This window comes from Tamandua tetradactyla, chromosome 6, assembly GCF_023851605.1.
Source record: "Tamandua tetradactyla isolate mTamTet1 chromosome 6, mTamTet1.pri, whole genome shotgun sequence".
Lineage (NCBI taxonomy): Eukaryota > Metazoa > Chordata > Mammalia > Pilosa > Myrmecophagidae > Tamandua > Tamandua tetradactyla.
In genome coordinates this window covers 158,067,746-158,078,463 of record NC_135332.1, presented here as the reverse complement: position 1 = coordinate 158,078,463, position 10,718 = coordinate 158,067,746, and the positions used below count along the sequence as shown (strand labels likewise).

Genomic DNA, 10,718 nt, shown 5'->3' with positions numbered 1-10,718 from the left:
TAGGTCAGATAAGTCCTAAAACCCAGAGGGACCAGCTTCTCCATGATTATCAAGTGATTACATGCCCCCATCCTTTAGTGTTGGAACCCTTCTTAATATGAAGAAGTCAGAACTGGCATTGTATAAAGATTCTTATAGATGGGGAAAAGTATCAAAGGATAAGGAGGAGTTATAACAGGGAAAATAGGATTTGACAAACAAGTATGACTCCTGAATCACTATATTGATATTTCTCCTAGACTGCAGTGTTTTTGAGAGGCTAGAAGGAAAAATCTGAAATGGTGAAATAGTAGTGCATGACAAACTCTGGGAGCCTATCCTGTAACAATTTTTGAAGTGTGCTTTGAAAATTATTGCTATTTCTTTTTTGTTTCATATATATATACTATATTTTATAATTAAAAAAACATTAAAAATAGCCAGTATTTATCATCTTACAAATGTAAAAAACATATAGTATATCTTCAAAACAAAAAATATAAAAAGAAAATGTGAATAACCGATGCATCTTTCCAAGACTAGGTGATCCTGGGGCTTCAAAATTTTCATAGAAGTTCTTACTATCTTCCTCTGCTCCCAATCTTCCTGATGGACAATGTCTCTACAGTTGTTCCAGTGAAGGAAAAATTTAGTAGCTGATTTATAACCTAAATTACCTTCCCTGGGGAGAAGAGAAGAAAGAAAAGGGGTGAAATCCCTTCCTAATGGCAATTATTAACAGAAAGCTAATGGGATGTCCTTATATGTGAAATGCTTTAGGGTGATTTATCTAGTATCAAGATCTTTTTTATGGTAAACAAACTTGTGATTTATGGTTTATGAAGCACAGCATTCTGGAAATGTCACAGAACATATGTAATTAGTAGAACATTATATATAATCCTTCATGACTTAAACAGTTGTCATTGGCTAAGCGGTGCCCTGAATGTACAAACTAGAGCTACAAAAACTCAATCTGGATCAAAGTACGGCTTAAAGGAACCACTAAAGCCATGTGGAGATGCCTGGATGTGATTTCTCCATGTCTCACCTTTGTCTTTCAATTGCCTGTATCCTTTTATTGGCATCACTTGAATTAGTAAAGTTTTGATAATGGGTAAGATCTCTGGTTCTTTTGAGTCTGATTTGATGAGCCGACACATTTTATTATTTAACCATCCATTATGAAATTGGACAGGTGGGCGCAGATATAAGGACACTTTATTCTAAGTACTCAGAATGTTTGATCCTCTTTTTAACATGCTGAAAAAGAAGAGCTTGATGAAACTGAATCAAATGAAACTTCTATTTTAAGGAAGTCAACATACCACATTAGGATTGATCTTATAGTCTGGCTTTCCTTCCAGCATTAAATGCTGTTCAATAAAAAGTTATGCATCCTGAATTTGCAGAAACATACTGTTAGTCTAAAAGTAGATTTAGAGATAAAAAGAAAATTAAGAGGATGGGCAGGGAAGACAAGGAAAAAGGTCTAAAACACACTATGATTTTAAGTTCTAAGAAGAATAGTCAGTGTTCTGCGCCATTAAGAAACTAATGAGTATTCACAATTATCTGTCTTTTCCTAGAGTTTGTCTGCCCAGTATAGTATAATTTCCCTAACGAAACTGTCTAGTGGAGGCTATTTATTTTCTCCTAGTCCCATTTTTTCTCCTCATTTCAGAAGCACAGAAATCCCAAGATATTCAAATCATAAGAAGGAAAATCAAACTATAAATCTGGGTCCAAATTGATTTTGAGTTTGGAGCACTTGTTTCCATATTTTTGATGTAATATTTTCCACCTTATTTTTATCTCTCCACATAAGATTGATTATAAGATGTCAAAATTCCAAATCAAATCATGTCAAAGAAAATTCTAACTTTCAGTTATGCTCTTTTTGAACGGATATTTTGCCAAATAAATAAATATGCTTAGATCATTATGTCATATAATACCTAATATTATTATAACATATTGCAGCTACTAAAATCTGTCTTTAATTTTGAACAAACCATAAGGAAGAGAAATACAACTCTGAAAGAAACCTTTATATGGTTCTGACATATTAAAATTGATTTATAAAATATTTGACTTAAATATAGACTCCTCTTTTCTTAACTTGAATTTTTTAAGACTTTGAAATATCAGAGTCATTGGTCCACAATATTTGTCTGCAAAAATCATTCTTTTAAATTATTTGAATGGCATCTTTTAAAATTGCAATAATCTGGCTTTTTACTGCTGAGGTATTTCTCTTATGATATCCTAAACCTGTGCCTTTATTTTATGGTCCAAACTATGACCAAAGGCATGTCTCCTTATGAATCATTTCCACATGGATCTAAGTAAATTCTATAAAAAGCACTGAGCACTTACTATCTTGGAACATTAAGAAAATACAAACAAAAACATAATTCTATTTGGTCAACCCAAATCAATGACACTCACAACCCTTTCATGTTTATGTTCAGTTTTACTCATTTCATAAGCCCATCTTTACCAGAAACAGTAGAAAATCAGGCAGTCCACCAGATGATTATGATAATTTTGTTAATATGACCTAAAAGCATTAGCCTGTGGCCTTAAGATTGGCACTGCATTTAACTATTCTAAATCTCTGTCCCATGTCCTTCAAAAAGTTGTTCAAAATATTTTTTTTCAATTTCTTTCTTAATTCTTCAATCATCTGGATTTTTTTTTGGTCTGAGATGCTGGTACTTTACCTAGGTCTTGTTGAAATACTTTGGAAGATAGAATTAGATGGACATGGAGTTTTTGTTATATAATGCTGGTCATTTTGTTTTTAAAAGATTAATTATTCAACCTAAGATATTACTTTGAATGACTTTTAGATTCTCTACTTATTGGACTACTTTATATCAATTCTTAGCCAGTTAAGGTAGCCCAGCTTCTGAGTTGGTATTTGAGGGAACCAAAATCTGTATTCTAATGACCCAGTGAATGCTACTAGTGTGCTTAACAGCAAACCATCCATTACCTGCCATCATAAGAAGTCTTCTTCCCACAGACACAGACCCACTTGAACTGAGGTTCTGATTCTATCCATATTTCCATGGTGACAATGTCAACATTCATTGTATTAGATGCATCTTGTATATTAACCTGCCTTTAACATAAGAGAGGCATGCATTTTAAGAAAGTACAAAAATTAAATTGAAGCTTCAGTTTCAGCTTTGCCATTTAAGGAGTATGGAAGCCATCATTCCCATCCTCACAACAAGAAAAGCATCTGAACTAATTTCAATTCTTACTATAAATCTACATTAAGCAAGAAATGTGATACTGATAAAGGAGGACACATCACTTGAGGAAACAGGACAGAAACAGACCCACACAAACTTTAAGCAACTAATGTTTGACAAAGGAGCAAAGGCAATTCAATGGAAAAAGAAAAGTATTTCCATCAAATGGTGCTGGAAAAAAACTGAAGAGTCAGATCAAAAACAAAAAACAGAACAAGTAACCACAACAACCAAAAAAAACAAAAACAAAAAACAAAAAACCTCTACACAGTCCTTACACACTTTTGGAAAATGAACTCAAAGTGTACCATAGACCTAAATGAAAAATGCGAAACCATAACATTTCTAGGTGATAACATAGGAGAAAACCTAGATGACTTTGGGTTTGGTGATTATTTTTAGATACAACACCAAAAGTATGATCATTGAAAGAAAAAAGATGATATGTTGGACTTTATGGAAATTTAAAACTTCTGCTCTGCAATAACAAACAGACAGATAGGCAAAAAACAAAAACTCCTAACAGAAAAGGAAAGCAATAGATCTGTAGGAAGCATCTGGAAAACACATAGCTGATAAAGGACTTGCACTCCAAACTAAAAAGAATATTTAAATTCAACAATAAGAAAGCAACAACACAAACATCTTAAGTGAACAAAATATCCATAGGCATCTCTTCAAAGAAGATAAACCAATGGCAAATAAGCATATAAAAAAGATTCCCCACATTATGTTATTATATATTGTATATATGCTATTATATTGTATGTTATTCTGGAATCGCAAATTTAAGTAACAATGGAATACCACTACACACCAATCAGTAAGGCTAAAATCCAGAAACTGGCAATGTCTAATGCTCATGAGCATACAAAGCAGTAAGAACTCTCATACATTGCCAATGGAAATACAAAATAGTAGAGCCTCTCTGGAAGATAGTTTTTCATTCTTTTACCAAGCTAAACATAAGATCCAGCAATTACACCCTAGGTCATTATCCCATTGAACTAAATAGTTATGTCTATACATAAATATGCACATGAAGGTTTGTAGCAACTTTATTCATAAGCACTGAGATGCTCTCCAATAGGTGAATGGATAAGCAAACTGAAGCACATCTATACAAAGTGATATTATTCAACAGTGATAAATGAGCTCTAAAGCCACAAAAAAAACCTGGAGAGAACGGGCCATGGTGGTTCAGCAGGCAAGAATGCTTGTCTGCGGTGCCAGAGGACCCGGGTTCGATTTCCAGTGCCTGCCCATGTAAAAAAAACCTGGAGAAAATTTAAAAGCACATTAGCCAGTGAAAGAAGCCAGTCTGAAGAGGCTTTATACTACATGATTCTAGCTATATGACATTCTGGGAAGGTCAAACTATAGAGACAATAGAAAGGTCACTGATTGCCAGGAATGTTGAGGAAGGAAGGGTTAAATGGTCAAGCCCAGCACATCTTTAAGGCAGTGGAATGATTTCTGGTTGATATTTTAATGGTAGATATATGACCTTATGCATTTGTCAAAAACAATAGAACTGTAAAACACAAACAATGAACCTTAATGTAAATGATGGATTTGAATTAATAATAATGTATCAATATCAGTCCTTTAGTTATAGCAAATGTACCACAATGATGACAGATGTTAATAACAGTGGAAACTGTGTGCCAGGGAGAAGGTTATGTGGGAATTCTTTATAATCTCCTTAATTTTTCTGTAAATCAAAGCAGTCCTAAAAATAGTCTATTAATTAAAAAAAAGATTAAATTGTAAAGTTGGGTGCAACATAGCTCTGGCAGTGTGCCATTATTTGTTGTTTATAATAGAGTCAAGTTATCACTCAAACTAAAAGAGGAAAATCCCATCATTGCAAACATTTCCATATCCTGTGAAGCATCCAATTCTGTCTCCTGTCTAACCTCACCTTTGCTGTCCATCTGCAGGTGCTTCGTTTTGTGACAATGTCAGGATAGCATGTGTTCCCTGAGATGTCCTGATAGATGTGCCAATGTAAGGAAGGAAGTGTACTCTGAGGGTCACATGTACATATAGGCAGTAGATAAAATCTGCTTGTACAGTTTGTACCTTCTCTCATCATTCTCTGAATTCAGTGTCCTTATGCTGCACAGGGACTTCATTTAGTTAGTCATCTTATCTGACACCCTAGGAAGTAATTTAACCACTGTCTCCCTTCTAAAAATGTCTCCCTTATTTTAAAATTATCAATTATTCTATTGATATTGTTAATAGCATTTATATATTAATATGATTAACATAATAATATAACAATTACTATGATGATGATGCTAATGGTGGTGATGGTGCTGGTGATGATACCACTCAGTAACATTAATGAGCAGTTACCATATAACAAGTAGTATAAAAAGTGATTTTCATCAGCAACATTTTTTTATCATCATAGCAATTAAATGATCAAGTGCCAGTAATTATTCCTTTTTTCATGAGAGACAAAACCAAGAATTGAAAGGCTAATTTGACTAAGATCTCACGGCTCATAAGTGACGTAGCCAGGTTTAACCTAAGGTAGTGTGATTTCAGAGACCTTCTCTTAATGCCCTCTGTTATGCTCTTTCCAGACAGCTCTTCTGAGATATTCTGGGTTGTGGAATGAATCTGAGTGCATTGTGGTATACTAGAGACTGCAATGGACAGGAAACAAGAATTACTGTTTAATTTGCTTTGTGGTGAGATACAGGAGTTATTAGAAAATGCGGGTATTTTATTTATACAATATAAGTTAGTCTGTCACAGTATGTTGTGAAAATCTCATAAGATATTTGTAAAATTGCTTTTTTTTAATGTAGAAGAGCACAATTTGTGCGTATATTTTTATCGGCATATAACAAAGTAAATCTTAAGGGTACGGTTCAAAGAACTTTGACCAAGGTACCCCTGTAACCAATACTTCAGTCAAAATATAGAACATAGCCTCATCCAAGAAACATCTCTGTGACAGGTTCACCTGATGATGCCCCGTTGTTCTGTTGCTGCGGACGTAAATCATCAGCATGTGAAACGCATCTATGGCTGATTGCATCTGCAGTGCTAAGGGGAGTGCCTTCCATAATGAGTGACATTTAATTTAATTAGCTGAAGGCTTAAAAGAGAGCTGTCAGAAGGGAACTCAGCAGCTCAGCATGCTTCCTCTTGGCACGCAGAGCTCAGACCCAGATCTTTGGCGATGCAGAAAGGACTCACCCTGGGGAAAGCTGTTTGAACCCAGAAGCCAGGAGGGAAGCCAGAAGATCTCCACCACATGCCTTCGCATGTGAGAGAGAAAGCCAGAGAAAAGCCAGCTGCCTTCCTCTGAGGAACTATAAATGTGTAAGTAAATAAATTCCATTATTAAAAGTCAATCCATCTCTGGTGTGTTGCATTCTGGCCGCTTTAGCAAACTAAACCAACCTCTTATGCCCCTTCCTATTACCCACCACCAGAGACAACCAAGTAGAAGGTTAAATGTTAACAAAATAGAATGATATTGTTTGCATTTTTAGGCTGGCTTTTTTGCTGAGTCAATGTTTTGGGATTCATCTGTTTTAGCATGTTTTACTTACTTGTTTCTTCTGATTTCTAAGTAGTACATCATTGTACATTTAATTTCTGTAGTCTCCTACTGTTAGATATTTATGTTGCTTCTGATATTTTTCTAATGTGGTATCAAGAAAGCATAAACATTCTTGAACAATACATCCTGTGAACATATGGTTTCATTTCTTTTACGTGACTACTCAGGAGTGGAACTGATAGATCATAAGATAGGTGAATGTTTAACTTTATAAGAAACTGGCAAACAGTTTTGTAGTGGTTTGAACATTTGACTCTTCTACCAGCATATCTGTGAGTTCCAGTTGCTTCCCATTCTCTCTAAAATTTGGAACTGTTAATTTTTATTTTAGCCATTCTTGTGGATATATTTAATTGTGATTTCTAATTCACATTTATGTCATGATGAATGTTGCATGATACTGCTGTAAAGAGAAACTAGCACAGCAATAAAGCAGAATAAAGAGTCCATATATAGACCCACAAATATGGACACATTATTTTTAACAAAGGTACAAATGTAAATTAAAGGGTAAAAGAAAGTCTATCCAACAACTATCTGCGTCGGGAAAAAAAGTGAAATTAACCCACTGAAACTTTCTATCCTGTGGGTAAGCAAGGAATCACAATAGAGTATTTTTCTTTTATATGAATTGTGTTTGAGAAGAAAAAATGCATGTTTTTTGTAACATCAGTTATAAAATCCATGTTAGTTATTTGTGTGGTACTTTGAAAAATCAAATTTTACTCAAATAGAGTATATCAGAAATAATATTAGAACAATTTTTAACTTCACTGTTATTAACTTGGAAATTCATCAATTTATATTAAGCCATATGTAAGAAGAATCAACTATAGGAGCTATTTCGACAAGTTAATTTGTCTGAAATGTAAAACATTTCTAAAGATCTTAGAATCTATTATTGTTGTGGGCATATTCAGTATCATCTCTATGCAATAAGCAAAGTCCTAGACCCATCATTGAAAGATATTATATATATATATATATTTTTTTTTTTTCAAACCTCAACAAAGTTGAGCTTGCATAACTTCCCTCTGTAATTCATTTCAAAGTTTTAAAATCCTCTTGTCAGGAATTTCTTCTCCCTATCTAACCTAAATCACTCAAGCTTCAGTTAAGTCCATTACTTCTTGTTTTTCTCTCAGTTTAAATTGAGAACTGCTGAGATAGAGCTGATTTAGAGATAGAAACAAGTTGAATTGTTTCCCGGATTACTATCTCTCAGAAAAGAAGCTTCTAAAATCAGAGCAATTTGAGTAACTTAAATAGAGTTAAGTAGAACTTATTATTGGCACAATAATTTTCACTCAAACAATGTGCAAAATTCTTGAGAAGGAACATATTGCTGGTAAAATTATTTTTTTCTTGGTTTAATACTGCTGATACCTGAATTGAACATAAGTTCATGTTTATATTACATTAGACATAATAGAAAGAAAAAGTATGTAGACACACTTAAAAATTTCAGAATATCTTTATTTGTTTTTAGGATAGTTCTACATATTCTAAAATTTCTTTGTTTTTAAGAATACTTTTCAAATTTCTTTGGTTTTAGGAGCTGAGCTGATTCTAAAATGAATGTTACAGCTCCTATTTAAATTGGAAAAATCTAAGACCAAGTGATTATAACAATTTAGGAAGGATGATAGAAGCATAGCCTGTAATAGAAACTTGAGTCTGCTTACATTCTTGGATATTTTTGTCAAATCAAGTGCTCATACCTTATTACTATTAGCATGTCATGGTTTGATAGGTTGCTCTGTGCCTATGACTTTCAACCACTTCAAGGTTAGAAAAACTGTGAAATCTTTGTCTCCACAAGAAATACCACATATAGATGGAGTGATTAGTCTTCATTGTGAATGCTCCTTTATACTTTGTACAAATCTAAAGAGTCCCTCACACTCATTGTTGATGAGAATTTGTTTATAACAATAAATAACAATTAGCTTGGTCAAACCCAACTTAGAACATTTTGTTCATAGAGAACATTTTTTCACCAGAAAGGGAAAAGCCACTTAAGAGATTGCCGTTCAGACAACCTGGGTTAATCAGGTGGCTGACATCCCATATCCATTGTACTTGACATTACTTCGCAGGCTCAGTGCCCAAAAAAGAAACTTTTTTGGCTTCTATTCTGCCCAACTTGAAACTATAAGACTTACTTACAGATTTTCTCTGCAAAATATTTCCAAGTTTGACAATTTTTTGGCTACCACTTCAGTATAATTTATGTAATCAAATTGGTATATGTTGAAATTATCTTTCTGACACTTTTATTAAGGTTTTGGAAGTATTCATGTGAAGGAGAGAGAGAGAAAAAGAAAGAGAAGAACTTTGTAAATATTGTCAAAAGATGAAAAATATCACAAATCCTGTAAGAGGGGAAAAGAAACAACAAACAACTCTTAAACCCAGAGATGTATTTCTAAACATACACAATTCCATAATCTGAAATTAAGATTTGATTTTCTTAAAATATGAATTATGGGCACTGGACTCACCTAAAATATTAGTTAAAAATACAAGTTTGGGACAACATTACAAATTTACTATATCACAATCTTTGATGGAGGAACATAGAAGTCTGTACCTTTAACAAACATCCCATGTAATTAACTGAGTTACTAAATTTTGGCAACCATCCTTTTAGAATTTCTCAGATGTGAAAAAAAAAAATTCTTCCAACATGGAAAAACTTTGATGATGTCAAGGTTTAAGCCCCTTTAGACAGATTAGATTAACTACTGCTGAGGACTTCATGCTCTGGCCAGGGAACCATCTCATTAATAGTGCTCTTGGCTAAAAATGCAAGAAGAAGTAAATAACGAGTAAAAATAATCACTCCAATGCATAAATCTACTTTAGGACAGAGATTGTGTGGCTTATGGTTGTGTTCCCAGCATAGAGTAGACATGTAAATATTTGTCAAATGAATTAACGAATATGATCAAAAAGTCTGGCCTATTGACTGAAGGTCAACCAATTGCTTTATGCAAAACATGATGAGGACTTTCCCACAAAGTATGACTGGCCATGATGCTTTGCATAATCCACCTCTTAAAGACATTAAAGGCAACAGTGTGGCAAGGGGGAGACTAATGGAAAATTGACAGCCGGGAATGATAGCAAACTGTGTTCGTGACCTCTGTGCTTTTCTTTTTACAATGCAATTGGCACTAATAATATCTTCACCACTGCTCCTTTTGGTTCTCTGTGAGCATCTTATTGACATACTATTTTTCTTTCTGCATCTTTCAATTGTATTTCTTCATTTAAATTTTCACTTAATTATTTTCAAATGTGACTTTTTATTTTATTTGCAAAAATGATAAATAGATATTTAAAGTGGTCAGAAAGTTGAGATTTTACCTGCAGACCTCAGTGTATTGATTTTAGAGCATTAAATTTTTGGCATAATTTGAGCTCTGGAAAGAGGGAAAATCAATACCTAAAAAACAAGGGAAGCACACTGGCAAAGGAGAGTAGTATTATGGGCGTCCAATCTGGAGTTTTCTGTATGAAAATTTCATAGCCTGAAGATGCCACAGAAACTGAATGCAAATAAATTTCCCTAAAATATTTCTATAAAATAAAAGTTCAAATTCCTATAGGCAGAAAAATTAAGATAAATTATTTGACCTATTTATGACAGTTCTGACCTTCTGAAAACAGAAAAATAAAGTTCATGATTTCTGAGAACTTTAATAAAACAATATGGAAAGTCAAAATCTGATAGATGCTTTTAAGGTAAGATGAAATTTATAATCCTATTTATGGTATAAATACTATATGCATTCATTTCCAACTTGAAGCATAAAATTCATGTATTAAATATCATTTATAAGCACAATAAGATACCAAGGTGTGCCAGTTTGAAACTG

The 10,718-nt window shown here is 33.5% G+C and overlaps 1 long non-coding RNA gene across 1 annotated transcript; it reads right to left on the bottom strand.

The window, feature by feature from the left end:
• Window positions 1–424: 424 nt before the first annotated feature.
• Window positions 425–3,022, bottom strand: LOC143686455 (uncharacterized). Its single transcript, XR_013177164.1, has 3 exons — window positions 2,981–3,022; window positions 1,031–1,242; window positions 425–661 (listed from the first exon to the last, which is right to left on the bottom strand). It is a non-coding gene; the product is annotated as an uncharacterized LOC143686455 (long non-coding RNA).
• Between the last annotated feature and the right edge of the window lie 7,696 nt (window positions 3,023–10,718).